This window comes from Macaca nemestrina, chromosome 5 (assembly GCF_043159975.1).
Source record: "Macaca nemestrina isolate mMacNem1 chromosome 5, mMacNem.hap1, whole genome shotgun sequence".
Classification (NCBI taxonomy): Eukaryota; Metazoa; Chordata; class Mammalia; order Primates; family Cercopithecidae; genus Macaca; species Macaca nemestrina.
In genome coordinates this window covers 167,279,937-167,296,347 of record NC_092129.1, presented here as the reverse complement: position 1 = coordinate 167,296,347, position 16,411 = coordinate 167,279,937, and positions in this window count along the sequence as shown.

Below are 16,411 nucleotides of genomic sequence, written 5' to 3'. Positions count from 1 at the left end.
TACTAGATTAAAGAGTGTGCACCCACATTCCTTTGCCAAAAATTCTTGCCCACCCAGAATTTGTGAATATGACCCTATTTGGAAATAAGCTCTTTGCAGATGTAATCAAGTTAAGATGAGATCATACCGAATTAAGGTGAGTCCTAAATCCAATAGCTGATGCCCTTACAAGAAGGCCATGTGGAGACACAGATACACATAGGGAGAAGATGGGCATATAAAGACAGAGGCAGAAACTGGAGCAAGGTGGCTACCAGCCAAGGAATGCTAAGGATGGCCAGTAGACATCCAAAGCTGGGAGAAAGGCTTGTGCTATGGACTAAACATTTGTCTCCCCAAAATGCCTATGTTGAAATACTAACCCCTAACTTCCAATACGATGGTATTAGGAGGCAGGGCCTTTGGGAGGTATTTAGGCCATGAGAGTGGAACCCTTAAAAATATGATCAGTGCCCTTCTAAGAACAGATGCAAGACAGAATTTTTTCTTTTTCTTGGCCACGTGAAGAGCAAGGAGAAGACAGCCATCTCTGCACTAGGAAAAGGGCCCTCACCAGACACCAGATCTGCCAGCGCTTTGATCTTGGACTTCCCAGCCTCCAGAAACTGTGAGAAGTAAATATTCATTGTTCAAGTCACCCAGTCTATGGATTCTGTTATAGCATCCCTGCCTGGCAAAGACAGCTTGGAATAGATTCTACCGCACAGCCTTCAAAGGGAGTGTGGCCCTGCCAAAACCTTGATTTTTGACTTCCAGCCTCCAAAGCTTGAGAGAATAAATTTCTGTGTCCTAAGCCACACTGTCTGTGGTGGTGTGCTATGGCAACCCTAGGAAACCAATACAACTCTCAATCTCCATATTGTGAAATAAGTAAGTCAATTATACAAAGACTTAATACTAGCTTTTCTGTAAATGATCAAAGTAGGGAAGGCAAAGGTTACTTGTCACAATGAGGAGGCAAGTGTGTACCAAAGGTATGATTAGAAATTGGTCAACATCATTAATCATTAGAGAAATGCAAATCAAAACTGCAATGAGATACCATCTCACACCAGTCAGAATGGCTATTGTTAAAAAGTTAGAAAATAACAGATACTGACAAGATTGCACAGAAAAGAGAACAGTTATACACTGTTGATGGGAGTGTAAATTAATTCCACCATTGTGGAAAGCAGTATGGCAATTCCTCAAAGAGCTAAAAGCAGAACTGCCATTTGACCCAGCAATTCCATTACTGGGGTATATTCCCAGAGGAATAGAAATCATTCTACCATAAAGACACATGCACGCAAATGTTTATTGCAGCACTGTTCACAATAGCAAAGACATGGAGTCAACCTAAATGCCCATCAGTGACAGATTGGACAAAGAAAATGTGGTACATATACACCATGGAATACTACACAGCCATAAAAAAGAACAAGATCATGTCTTTTGTGGGAACACAGATGGAACTGGAGGTTATTATCCTTAGCAAACTAATGCAGGAACAGAAAACCAAATACAGCATATCCTCACTTATAAGTGGGAGCTAAATGATTAAAACTAATGAACACAAAGAAAGAAACAGACTCTGGGACCTACCTGAGGGTGGAGGATGGGAGGAGGGAGAGGAGCAGAAAAGATAACTATTGAGCACTGGGCTCAATACCTGGGTAATGAAATAATCTATACAGCAAATCCCCAAGGCACGTGTTTACCTATGTAGCAAACCTTCACATGTACCCCCAAACCTAAAATAAAAGCTAAAAAATATAAAATAAAACAGTGCTTGGCCCATTAAAAAAAAAAAAGAAATTGGTCATTCTAGCATCACAAGGCAGGTAAAACTACAAAAGAATGAAAGTTTCAGATAAAGCACAAAGGCACAGAGATCACATTTTAAGTGAGGTATGAGAATCTCTGCAAAATTTGCCAAGGAGGCTGTCAGAAACTGATTACATGGCTTTATGTTACATGGTGGATTTCTTTGTAAATAAAAAGTACGTTAATAAATGGTAACTAGAGATTAGAAGAGAGGATTGTTCTGCACAGAAGTAGTCCATGTGCTGGGTATTTTCCCCACTCACCTTCCTTAGTGTAGGAGGGGCAAAGAGGGTGAATGGTTCCCTTGGATCAGACATGAGCCACCTGAATATGGTGAAAGAACTCAACAGACAGAAGCTAGAGGTGGTACCAGATTCCTGGAGGCTGAGGAAAGAGTAAATGATCAGCCACATTCACATGTATTCATCCCTCCATCAGAAAAAGCAGATGACAGATGACTCTACATTGAAATTCTAATTTTAGTGAAACAAAATGCAAATGAAAGAGATCCTACCCTGAGGTGTCTCCAAAGAACTCATACAACACCAACAAGAGAGACAACTTGAATACCTGTCAAAGTAAGAGAACGCTGATGCTATAGTACCAGGCAGGTAAGAACTGTCCTACTTCCTTTTCCTCATCTTCCTCCTGGTACTCCAACTCTGGAGAAGTGTGAGAGCATGTTTAGAAAGATGAATAGGGACAGGTGTGGTGGCTCACGCCTGTAACCTCAGCACTTTGGGAGGCCAAGGTGGGAAGATGGCTTCAGGCCAGGAGTTTGAGACCTGCCTGGGCTGCATAGCAAGCCCTTGTCTCTAAAAAAAAAAAAAAAATTAAAATTAGCTGGGCATACCGGTGCATGCCTTTAGTCATAGCTACTTGGGAGGCTGAGGCAGAAGAAATCACCTGAACCTGGGAAGTGGAAGTAGCAGTGAGCTGAAATCTTACCACTGTGCTCCAGCTTGGGCAACAGATCAAGATCTTGTGTCAGAAAAAAAAAAAGAAAGAAAGAGAGAGAGAGAAGGAAGGAAGGAAGGAAGGAAGGAAGGAAGGAAGGAAGGAAGGAAGGAAGGAAGGAAGGAAGGAAGGAAGGAAGGAAGGAAGGGAGGAAGGGAAGGAAGAAAGAGAAAGAAAAGAAAGAAAAGAAAGAAAGAGAGAAAAGAAGGAAAAAGGTAAACACAGTGAACTGTGGAGACACTTAGAAAAGGCACCTGATCCATCTGTAAAAGCTCATGGAGGGCTTGTTAAGGGAGGTGACAGCCAAGTTGAGTCCTGAAAGTGAGGAAAATTTAGGAAGTATGTGTTCAGCAAACCCTAAGTACTGTTCTATGGAAGCATCACTGAGTGCAAGGGAGAGGGAAGAGAGATTGAGCTAGAGACAAGTAGGAACCCAAACATGAAGGGATTTCCATGCTGTATTAAGGCATGTAGACTTAATCCAGTCAATCGGAATATATATTATTCAATTGACTTAAAGTCAATGAGAAACTACAGAAGCATCTTTTACAAGGGAATGATAAGGCCTAGTATCTTAGGTGTATCAGTCTAGTTGCAGTATGGAAAATGACTTTGAGAGGTATAATATAGGCAAGAAGCCCAGTAGGGAAAGTATTAAAGTAATCCAGGTAAGAAAAAATGGAGGTAGATATGGAAAAGGCAGAATAATTTTATAGCAATGTGTTACAGACTGAATTGTTTCCCACCCCCCCCAAATTCATATATTGAAACCCTAAGCCCCAGTGTATTTGGAATGGGACCTTTGGAGATAATTAGATTTTAATGAGGTTGTGAGTATTAGACACTCATGATGGAATTACTGCCCTCTTAAGAAGAGACACCAGAGTGCTCCGGTTCTCTTTCTCATTCTGTTTCCCCTCCTGCCACTTGAGAACACAGCAAGAAGACAGCCCTCTACAAGCCAGGAAGAGAGCCCTCACCAGGAAGTAAATTGGCTTGCACCTTCCTCTTGGACTCCCAGCCACCAGAATGATGAGAAAATAAATGTCTGTTGTTTAGGCCACCCAGTCTGTGGTATTTTGTTGTGGCAGCCCAAGCTGATTGAGACACAATAGAAGTGGAATGAAAGATATGGTAATTTATTCAATACAGGAAATAGATGAGGAGTCAAGGGTTGGAGGAGTGTTGAGGTTTAGTGTGCAAAAAGAAAAGTAGACCTAAAATAAGGAACACTGTTAAAGAAAGGGGACCTGATAGAGACCAAAGAAAGCAGCCAGAGAGGTTAAGGGAAAGCAGAAAAGGCTAGTGGGTGGGAATGTTTTCAAAAAGAAGATAATGTTCAATTTGTGCAAATTCTATATGGATGTCAAGTGAGATCAAGTTGAAAGGTATCTGCTGGCTTTGGCGATAAATGTCTCTGGAGATCCTGGCAAGAATAGTTTAAATGTTGTGAGGGCAGAAAGGAAACTGCAGTTGTTAAAATGGGAACGAGGCATCATAAAGTACAGACAGCAAGTATAGAAGGCACTTTTGAGAATACCGGATGTAAAGTAAGGAAGAGGTGGAGAGGTGATGAGAAGTGGGGCAAGTGAGATTTTTTTGTGGGGAGCTATGATGGGAGACAAGATTTTTGGGAGGAATAGTGTTGAAGAAGAGTTAGAAGAGAGACAACAATTGAAAAGTCAGGTTTCTAAGTGTGCAGGCTGTGATGGGCTACATAGCTCAGGTGCACTGACTGGCTTTAGAAGGAGGGGCTTCATCCTTCATCATGAGAGGAAAGTAAGGATGCTGTCTGTTCTCACATTGTTATAAAGAAACCCCTGAGACTGGGTAATTTATAAAGAAAAGAGTTTGACTTGGCTCACAGTTCCACAGGCTGTACAGGAAGTATGATGCTGGCAGCTTCTCAGCTTCTGGGGAGGCCTCAGGAAACTTACAATCATGGTAGAAGGCAAAGCGGGAGCAGCACTTCACATGATCAGAGAAGGAGTAAAAGAGAGACAGTAAGGATGTGCCACACATTTTTAAACAACGAGATCTTGTGAGAGTTCACTCATTATCATGAGAACAGCACTGAAGGGATGGTGCTAAACCATTCATGAAAAACAACCCCAATGATCCAATCACTTCCCACCAGGCCCCACCTCCCATATTGGGGATTAAAATTAAACATGAGATTTGGGCGGGGACACAGATCCAAACCATATCATTCCATCTTGACCCCTCCCAAATCTCATGTTCTTCTCATATTGCAAAATACAATCATGACTTCCCAATAGTCCTCCAAAGTCTTAACTCAGTGCCCCAGTGAGAACTCTGTGTGGGGGCTCAAACCTCGCATATCCCCTCCATGCTGCCCTAGTAGAGGTTCCCCATGAAGGCTCTGCTCCCACAGCAGACTTCCGCCTGGACATCTAGGCTTTTCCATACATCCTCTGAAACCTAGGTGGAAGCTCTGAAGCCTCAACTCTTGCATTCTGTGCACTGGAAGGCTTAACACCATGTAGAAGCCGCCAAGGCTTACAGCTTGCAGTCTCTGAAGCAGCAACCTAAACTGTACCTGGGGCCCTCTGAGCCATGGCTGAAGCTGGAGTGGCTGGGATGCAGGGACCAGTGTCCTGAGGCTGTGCAGGGAAGCAGGGCTCTGGGCTTGGCCCATGAAACCATTCTTCCCTTCTAGGTCTCAGGGTCTGTGATGGGAGGGGCTGCCACAAAGGTCTCTGAAATCCCTTCAAGGCCTTTTCCCCATTGTTTTGGTTATTAGCACATGGCTCCTTTTTACTTAAGCAAATTTCTGCAGCCTGCTAGAATCCCTCCCCTGAAAATGGGCTTTTCTTTTCTACCACATGGGAAGTTGCAAATTTTTCCAAACTTTCACTTTCTGCTTCCCTTTTAAATATAAGTTCCAACTTTACGTCATTTCTTTGCTCACACACATAAGTAGGTTTTTAGAAGCAGCCAGGTCACATATTGAATGCTTTGCTGCTTAGAATTTTTTTCTGCCAGATACCCTAATTCATCACTCTCAAGTTCAAAGATCCACAGATCCCTAGGGCAGGGACACAATGTAGCCAAGTTCTTTGCTAAGTCATAATAAAAGTGACCAGTTGCCCATAAATTCCTCATTTCCATTTGAGACCTCATCAGCCTGGCTTTCACTGTCCATATCACTATCAGCATTTTGGTCACAACTATTCAACCAGTCTCTAGGAAGTTCCAAATTTTCCCTCATCTTCCTATCTTCTGAGCCCTCCACACTCTTCCAACCTCTGCCTGTTACCCAATTCCAAAGCTGCTTTCACATTTTCAGGTATCTTTATAGCAATGCCCCACTCCTCAGTATTAATTTTCTATATGAGCCCATTCTCGCATTGCTATAAAGAAATACCCAAGACTTGGTAATTTATAAAGAAAAGAGGTGTAATTGGCTCATGGATGTGCAGGATATACAGAAAGCATGATGCTGGCATCAGCTTGGCTGCTGGGAAGGCCTCAGGAAACTTACAATCATGGCAGAAGACAAAGGGGGAGCAGTACTTCACATGGCCAGAGAAGGAGCAAGGCAGGGAGGGAGGTGCCACCCACTTTAAACAACCAGATCTCATAAGAACTCACTCACCATCATGAATATAGCACCAAGAGGGTAGTGCTAAACCATTCATGAGAAACCACACCTATGACCCAATCACCTCCCATGAGGCCCCACTTCCAATGTTGGGGATTACAACTGAACATGAGTTTTGGGTAGGGACACATATTCAAAGCATATCAGATTGGTGCAGATGTATGTAGGTGTGGAGATAATTCTACCCAATGGATTCCATTTTCTCCATGAGGTAGCAGGCAAGAGTGAGGTAGGTAGGGAGATGTTACAATAGGGGATTGAAGGAGGTGGCTTGAGTAACTGCTGTGAGGTGTGGAAGAGAGACAGAGAACTGACCATAAACACAGTAGGAATGGCCATCAGTGTGGAAGCAAGTTGAATTTGTACTCCAAGGAATTTTGATGCTCCAATTCCCTCGTCTGTGCAATTTTCTTTTTCCTACTCAGGTAAATATGAAAAGAAGGCAGATAATTAGATTGTTACAAAGTTTGAATTTTGCTATGAATGAGAAAGAAGAATGAGGTGAAAAAAGTTGAAGATTGTGGCAAAGAGAGTGGTCCAAATGAAAGCCCATGAGGTCTAACTAGATAGGGATGGAAGTGAATGTGGGCAAAGGCTCACAGATTATAAAGCAGTAAAGTCAAGAAACTGGACATCTTCATGAGGCAGAAAAACAAGTATATTGAGTATAAAACAGCCAGAGAGCTAGAAGCAAAAAGATGAAGAATTGAGTGATGTTTGAATTTAAGATTTTTAAGGTATTACAGTTCTGGGTGGGCTTTGGTCATGGGTGGCTGAAATGGAGTGAAAGTAAAGTTGAAAGTATAGTTGAGGAGGTCAAATAATTTCAGTTAGGTGCTCAGTGTGTTTCTACTTCCAGTAAGATGGAGTAGACATACTTTTCCCTAGTCCTCTTCCAAAGTACAACTAAAAAACCATATATATACACCATATATATATATACACACACACCCCATATATATACACACCATATATATATACACACCATATATATATACACACCATATATATATATCATAAGAAGACTGAAAGGAGAAAACAGAAAGCTGACCAGATAAGGATCTTGAGACTGGAGAAATGAAATAGTAGTGAATTCCCTGGATTTTCTTTTTGTCTCATATATTGCAGACTTGGAGTGGAAGAAGCCAGCCAACACAGTAATGGGCATAGACAAAAAACAAAACAAAACAAAAAGCACCAATAAAGTCTGCTCTCTTTAGCCAAAGGACCAGGAAAGAGACAGTTTAGCAAGAGAGAAGACTTTTAAACCTTAACCAGTTGACTATAGCCAAAAATCAAAAAATAACTGTGGTCCACCATAACCAGCAAAGGCCATGTGGAGAGCCTGCACTTCCACACTCACCAGGCTATAACGAAGCATTCCACCTTTTTGCTGGGGTGATGTCAGAGAAGACAGTTGAGCCCTGGAACTTTTGCCCTTGTTGGGTGGTAACTAGTCCTCCTGTGCTCCCCATCCCCCATGATATGGGTTGAGACTACATAGGGAGTATGGACTGAGACTTCATGACTGCAGTGACAAGACAAACCTCCCCTTCCCCATTGGGATGGTGTGAGAGGAGGTCTAGGAGTACTCGAGAGTATCCCCACTGGATTGTCAAAGGAGGCCAAGTGGAGAACTTGAACTTCAACCCTCCCCTGGCAGTCATGAGGCAGCACTCCAAACCCCATGTTCCGTAGAAGCAATGTCATAGGAGGCTAGCTAAGACAGAAAATTGACTGTATAGCACTCTTAATTATTAACTATAGTCAACCTTATATGTAAGCATTTGTAGCGAAATATCGAGTTATACATATTATACAGTCATGTAATAACGATAGTGATAAGTTGTGATATATGGTATAGCCTGTTGTTCCTAGGCTATAAACCTGTACAGCATGTGACTGTACTGAATACTATAGGCAATTACAGCACAATGGTAAATATTTGTGTGTCTAAATATATCTAAACATTGAAAAGGTACAGGAAAAATATGACATAAAAGATTAAAACATGATCCACCTGTATAGGGCATGAATGGAGCTTACATGACTGGAAGTTGCTCTGGGTGAATCAGTGAGTAGTGAGTGAATGTAAAGGCCTAGAATATTATTGTACACTACTGTAGACTTATGAGCACTGTACACTTAGGCTACACTAAATTTAGGAAAAAATAATATTTCTTTTTTAATTATAAATTAACCTTAGCTTACTGTAACTTGTTTGCTTTATAAACTTTTTAACGTTTTTTAGCTGTTTGGCTTTTTTGTAATAATACTAAGCTTAAAACACCAATACATTGTAAAGCTATGCAAAAATATTTTCTTTCTTTATATCTTTATTCTACAATTTTTCTATTCAAACTTTCTTTTCATTTCTTTTTTAGTTTTTAAACTTTTCGTTAAAAACTAAGACACAAATACACACATTAGCCGAGGCCTGCACAGGGTCAGGATCATCAGTATCATTGTCTTTCATCTCCACATCCTGCTCCATGGGAGATCTTCAGAGGCAACAACATGCATGGAACTGTCATCTCCTATGAAAACAATGCCTCCTTCTGGAATACCCGCTGAAGGACCTGCCTGAGGCTGTTTTACAGAGGCCTCAGCCTCCTGAATAGCTAGGACTACAGTCATGTACCACAGTGTTGAGCTAATTAAAAAAAATTTTTTGTAGAGATAGGGTTTCACTATGTTGACCAGTTTGCTCTCAAACTCCTGGTCTCAAGAGACCCTCCTGCCGCGGTGTCCCAAAATGCTGGGTTCACAGTCATCAGCCACCATGCCTGGCCCAGTTGACATTTAAAAAAGTATATTTATAAGGAGAACACTTTTAAATAATGTTAAATAGTATAGTATTAATAAATACATAAACCAGTAACAAAGTCACTTATTGTCACTACCAAGTATTATGCACTGTACATAATTATATGTGATATACTTTTATACAACTGGCATCACAATAGGTTTGTGTGCACCAGCATTGCCACCAACATGTGAGTAATGCTTTGTGCTACAGTGTTATGACAGCTACAACATCACTAGGTGATAGGAATTTTTCAGCTCCATTGTAATCTTACGGTACCACCATTGCATATGCAGTCCATTATTGACAAAAACATTGTATATACAGCACATGGCTGTATATACAATTTTTCTTTATCAATTATATCTCAATAAAGCTGGGAAAAAACTTTAAAATACATTTAAAAAGCAAAGTTGAAGTAATAAATACGAAGTCAGAAATAAAAGTGTGAGCAGAGCCATGCTCCCTGTGAAGTCTCTAGGGAAGAATCCTTCCATGTCTCTTCCTTGCTTCTGGTGGCTTATTTGATCCTTGGCATTCCTCAGCCTGTAGCTGCATCACTCCAGTCTCTTCTTCCATCATGACATGGCTTTCTTCCCCATGTGGGTAACTGTGTGTCTTCTTCTTATAAGGACATTAGTTATTGGATTGAGAGAGCATGCTAATATAAATGTAACCAATTATACCTGCAAAGACCCTATTTCCAAATAAGGTCACATTTTAAGGTTCCAGGTGAACATAAACTTCAAACTTAATGAAATAAGACAATCAAGAGATGGCAACAGGTAAAAGACAGATGTTAGAATTATTTGACAAAGATTTTAAAGCATTGTCAAAACGCCTCAATGAGCAATTATAAAAACACTTAAAAATAAAAAAATAGAAAATTGCAACAAAGAAAAGGTATATATAGGAAGAATCGAATAAAATTTCCAGAATAAAAAGATACAACAATTGAAATAAAAAGCTCAGTGGATGAGCTGAACAGGAAAGTGGAAAGTACAGGAGGAATAAATCAGTAAACGGAAGATAAACTAGAAATGACCGATCTAAACAATAGAAAGAAAATACACTGAAAATTGTAACGAACAGAGCCTTAGGCACCTGTGGGACTATAACAAAATGTCTAACATTTATATCATCAGAATGTCTTCGTAGGGAGAAGAGAGGAGAAAGGGGACAGGGTTGAAAAAAGTACTCAGAAATAATGGCTGAAAAGTTCCCAAATTTGGGGAAAGACACAAACCTAGAGATTCAGAAAGGTGAGAAAATCCCAAGCATAAAACCCTTCTGCAAAGCACATGACAGGCAAATTTCTGAAAACTAAAGACAAAGAAAAAAGTCTTGAAAGCAGCAAAGAGAAATGACACCTTACCTTTAGGGAAAAACCAATTTGAATTACAGTGGATTCTCATCAGGAAGTATGTAGCACAACATTTTTTAAGTGCTGAAAGAAAAAAATTATCACCTTAGACTTCTGTAACTAGGGGAAATATCCTTCAGGCATAAAAGCAAAATCAAGACATTCTCAGATGAAAGAAAACTAAGAGAATCTGTTACCAGCAGACCTAGCAAAAAGAATGGCTAAAGGAAGCCTTTTAAACCTCAGAAGGAAGAAAGAGCCTGGGAAGCAAAAATATGGGTAAATATAATAGACTTTCTTTCTCCTCTTGAGTTTTCGAAATTATGTTTTACCATAGAAGCAAAAATGATAACATTGTCTCACATGGTTCTAAATATATGTACAGGAAATAAGTAAAGATAATTTTTTAAAGAGGTAGGTAAAGAGACAAAAGGGAGATTTACAGTTCACTTAAACTGGTAAAACAACTGCATCAATAGACTGTGATGAGTTATGTAAATATAGTGTAATACTTAGAGCAACCACTAAAAAAGCTATACAAAAAGATAGTCTCAAGAACACTATAAATAAATAAAACAATTCTAAAACAATGTTAAGTAACCAACAGGAAGGCATAAAAAAGAAAAAAGGAAATAATGCAGAGAGAACACGTAGAAAAAGAAAAAAGACTTAAGCCCTAAAATATCAATAATACATTAAATGTCAATGGTCAAAATAGACATTAACAGACTGGATTAAAAAACATGATCCAACTATATGCTGTCTATAAAAAACTCACTTCAAATATAACTATACAGGCAGGTTGAAATTAAAAGGATGGAAAAAGATATATCATGGGAACATTAATCAAAAAAAATGAGAAATGGTTATATTAACATCAGACAACATAGACTTCAGAATAAAGAAAATTACCTAAGATGGAGAGGGATGTTACATGGTAATCGTAAAGTTCTACATACCAAACAACAGATCTGCTAAACATGGGAAGCAAAAATTGATTTCAATGAAAGGATAGGCCAGGCACGGTGGCTCACTCCTGTAATCCCAGCACTTTGGGAGGCCAAGGCAAGGGGGTCACTTGAGGTCAGGAGTTCCAGGTCAGCCTGGCCAGCATGGTGAAACCCCGTCTCTACTAAAAATGCAAAAATTAGCCAGGCGTGGTGGTGCACGCCTATAATCCCGGCTATTTGGGAGGCTGAGGCAGGAGAATGGCTTGAACCTGGGAGGCGGAGTTTGCAGTGACCCAAGATTGCTCCACTGCACTCCAGCCTGGGCAACAGAGCAAGACTCTGTCTCAAAAAAATAAATAAATAAATAAATAAAATAAGAAGAATAAATGAAAGGATAAATAGACATATACATGATTATATTTAGTGACTTTAAACTCTTTTCTCAACAATTGATAGAACAATTAGGCAGAAAATCAGCAAGGATATAGAAGAATCCAACAACCCCATCAATCCATAAAATCAAATTGGTACTTACACAACAGTAGAATACATTCATTAAGTGTCCTTAGAACATGTGCCAACATCAACCATATCCTGGGCCATGAAATGAACCTCAACAATTTTAAAGAATTGAAATCATACAGAGTTCTCTAACTACCATGGGATCAAACTAAAAACCAGTAAACAGAAAGAAAATCGAAAAGTCTCCAAACACTCAGAAACTAAACACTGCAGTTCTAAATAACTCAAGAGTCAAAAAGAAAATCTCAAAAGAAATTGATGCATTGAACTGAATGAAGATAAAACAAAATTGTGTTTTTGAAGATAGCAAAATTGTGGGATGAAGCTAAAGCAATGATGACAGGGACATTTATAGCACTAAATGTACCCATTAGAAAAAGGAAGAAGAACAAAATCAATGATCTAAGATTTCACCTCAAGCATGTAGAAAAGGAAGAGCAAAGCAAACTCAAAGCAAACAGAAGGAAGGAAATAATGACAATAAAAAGACAAATCAATGAAATAGAAAACAGAAAAACAAGAGGGAAAATCAATAATACAAAAGCTGGTACTTCAAAAAGATCAATACATTTGATAAACTCCTAATAATACTGACAAAGAAAAAGGAGAGAAGACACAAATGATCAATATCAGGAATGAAAGAAGATATCACTACAGACCCTGCAGACACTGAAAGATAATAAGGGAACACTACAAAAAGCCTTAATCATGTACAGTTGACAATGCGGATAAAATAGACCAATTCTTCAAAAATAAGAAGCGACCACACCTGACCCAATACAAAATAAATAATTTGAATAGCCCTATCGTCGTTAAGAAAATTGAATTTGTAATTTAATAATTCCCCCCAAAGAAGTCTCCGGGCTTAAATGATTTCACTGGAAAATTCTATCAAACATTTAAACAATTAGTACCAATTTTGCAGTCTCTTACAGAAAACAAAGGAGGAGAAATCACCTCTCAATTCATTTTATGAAGCTAGTATTATCCTTATACCAATGCATACAAAGGCAGTATCAAATAAAAAAACTTCAGATCAAGAGTCTCATAAATATAGGATGCAAAAATCTTTAACAAAATATTACAAATAGAATTCAGTAAATGTACAAAGAAGTATACACTATGACTAAGTGGGGTTTATGCCAAGGATGCAAGCGGTTCAGTATTTGAAAATGCATCAGTATAATCCATCATATGAACAGGCATAGAACCCAGAAAGAGACCCACACAAATATGCTCAGTTGATTTTGACAGGGGTGCAAAAGTGATTCAATGGAGAGAAGCTAGCTTTTTCCACAAATAGTGCTAGGGAACTGGACATTTATCAACAAAAAAATTGAACCTCAACCTTATACAATAATAAACTTACAATATGTCACAGACTTAAATATAAAACAGAAAGCTATACACCTTATAAGAAAAACCACAGGAGACTCTCTCTGGAATCCAGGGCCAGGTAAACAACTCAGACTTGACACCGAAAACACAATTCATAAAAGGAAAAATTGGTGAACTAGACTTCATCAAAATTAAAAACTTTTTATCTGTGACAGACACAGGATGAAAAGAATGAAAAGACAAGCTACAGACTGCAAGAAAATATTTGCCAACCACATATACAACAAAGGTAAGCAATCCAATTAGAAAATGAACAGGCCAGGCATGGAGGTTCACGCCTGTAATCCCAGCACTCTGGGAGGCTGAGGCAGGTGGGTCACGAGGTCAAGAGTTCGAGTGAAACCCTGTCTCTACTAAAAATACCAAAATTAGCTGGACATGGTGGTGGGTGTCTGTAATCCCAGCTACTCGGGAGGCCGAGGCAGGAGAATCGTTTGAACCCGAGAGGCGGAGGTTGCAGTGAGCTGAGATGGTGCCATTGCACTCCAGTCTGGGTGGCAGGGCGAGACTCCATCTCTTAAAAAAAAAAAAAAAAGAAAAAGAAAATGGACAAAAGGCATGAAGAGGCATTTCACCAACCAGGATATATAAATCGCAAATAACCACATGAAAACATGTTCAACATCATTTGCCATTAGGAAAATGCAAATTACAAAATCACAAGATAATTCTTTACACCTATTAGAATGACTCAAAAATGACAACGACACCAGATGCTGGGGAGGATGTAGACAAATTGGACCACTTGTACATTGCTGGTGAGACTATAACCACAAATGGTACAGTCACTCTAGAAAAGTTTGCAACTAAATATGCCAACTACTTTACGACTCAGATGTTACATTCTTGAACATTCATCCTGGAGAAATGAAGATGTATGTTCAGACAAAAACTTGCACGCAAATGTTTATATTAGTAACTTTATTTACAATAGCCCCAAACTGCAAGCAACCTGGATGTCCTTCAACAGGTGAATGATTAAACAAACTGGTACATCCCTACCATGGAATATTATTCAACAGTAAATAGGACAAACTATTGACATAGGCAACATCCTGAATGAGTGTCCAAAGAATTATGCTGAATTTAAAAAGCCAATTCCAAAGGGTTACATACGATAAGATTCCATTTATAAAACATATTTAAAAAGGACAAAACCATAGAAATGAGAACTGATTAGTGGTTGTAGGGACAGGGAGGGAGCTGAGGCTGGAGAGAAGCTGGTGTGGCTATGAAAAAGCCAACATGAAGGATTTTTGTGGTGATGGAAATATTCTGTATCAGGATTATGTCAATGTTAATATCCTGGTTGGCAGTTAGCATGCTATTATTTCATAAGACGTCATCATTGAGGGAACTGAGTAAAGAGTACATGGGATCTGTCTGTATTATTTCTTACAACTGCATGTGAATCTATAATTGTCTCAAAATTAAAAGTGTAACTTTTTGAAAAAGGGGTTAGGTGCTAGAGCGATCATCCCAACAGACACTGAATCGCCAGGAGGATGGCAAGACTTGGGGTGGAGCCAGCAGCATTTCTGCCACCTTCTCTCACTCTCTGCAAGCTATCACTGCTTTCCAAAGTGGGTGGGCCACTGAGTGCATGGCTGGAGTTCTCTTAAAGACCTGCAGTCACCATAACACTCTGCCCCAACTAGATAGGCTCCTGGTCTCCAGGCCTATTGTGCTCTAGACCAGGCCTGGTCACCAGGCCTTTTGTGTTCTCCAGATTATCTGGATGTCCCTAAAGCCACAGTGGCCTAGGTTTTGGACAAAGGGGCATGATGACTAGAGATTTCAAGACTGAGGACAAATGGCCAAGGTCATATGCTCCAAGGGTGGGTACCAGCACATCATCCCTCAAAGGCCAGACGGAATAAGCTGCATCTTCGTGGTCATCAGTGTGCGGAGAAGCCCAGTTCTCCCATGCTCCAAAAGAGCTCAGTCAATGTTGCAGAGGGCCCTTCTTTCTTCTGCCATGAAAATATGGTATACCTTCCACATGACAGAGTGTTTACCTGTAGAGACTGTCAGTCCACGCTGATGGGGAATTAAAATTGTAATTTGCAATGTTTAAACTGCAAGGCAACTTAATTGGAAAAGACTGAGATATTGTTATCTGAAAAGTCTAAGTTGTTCCTACTGCCCAGCCAGCAGGGTGGGACAGGTGCTTATGAGGTCACTTACAAGGGGGTAAAGATGCTTCCTTTGCTTGCACACCTTTGCTCCCCTATGCCACTTCTAACTACATCTGCTGTCATCAGTGTCTTCTTTTTTAATCTCACTGCCTTCCTTGAGTGACATTCCCATCATCAGGAAAGAAAGTACTCTACTGGCAGAGTTCTTCCACTGTCTCAATTACATACGTATGACCAGGTCTGAGCCTTTTTTTTTTTGAGATGGAGTCTTGCTCTGTCACCCAGGCTGGAGTGCAGTGGCGCAAACTTGGCTTACTGCAACCTCCGCCTCCCAGGTTCAAGCAATTCTCCTGCCTCAGCCTCCCAAGTAGCTGGGATTACAGGCACGTGCCACCATGCTAATTTTTTTTTTTTTTTTTTTTTTTTTTTTTTTTTTTTTGTATTTTTAGTAGAGACAGGGTTTCACCATGCTGGCCAGGCTGGTCTCAAACTCCTCACCTCGTGATCTGCCACCTCGGCCTCCCAAAGTGCTGGGATTACAGGCGTGAGCCACCGCACCCGGCCTGAGCCTCATTTTTTTATTTGTAAAATGAAAGACTAGTATTTGAAATATCTCTAACATTTTTTCTAGATCTTGTAATTTATGGCTCTATGAAATGTCCTTATCTTCCAGCACTGTCTTGCCAAGTTTTCATTGTAGCAAATTAAGATAAAAGTATATCAACCAGGATTCACCTTAGAGGGGGCAAAAAAATCTTTATTTAATAAATGTTATTAAAGACATTCATGAGTCATTTGGCTGAAAAAAGTAGGCCCCAATCCACAGTCTAAAGGAAGAATGCAAAA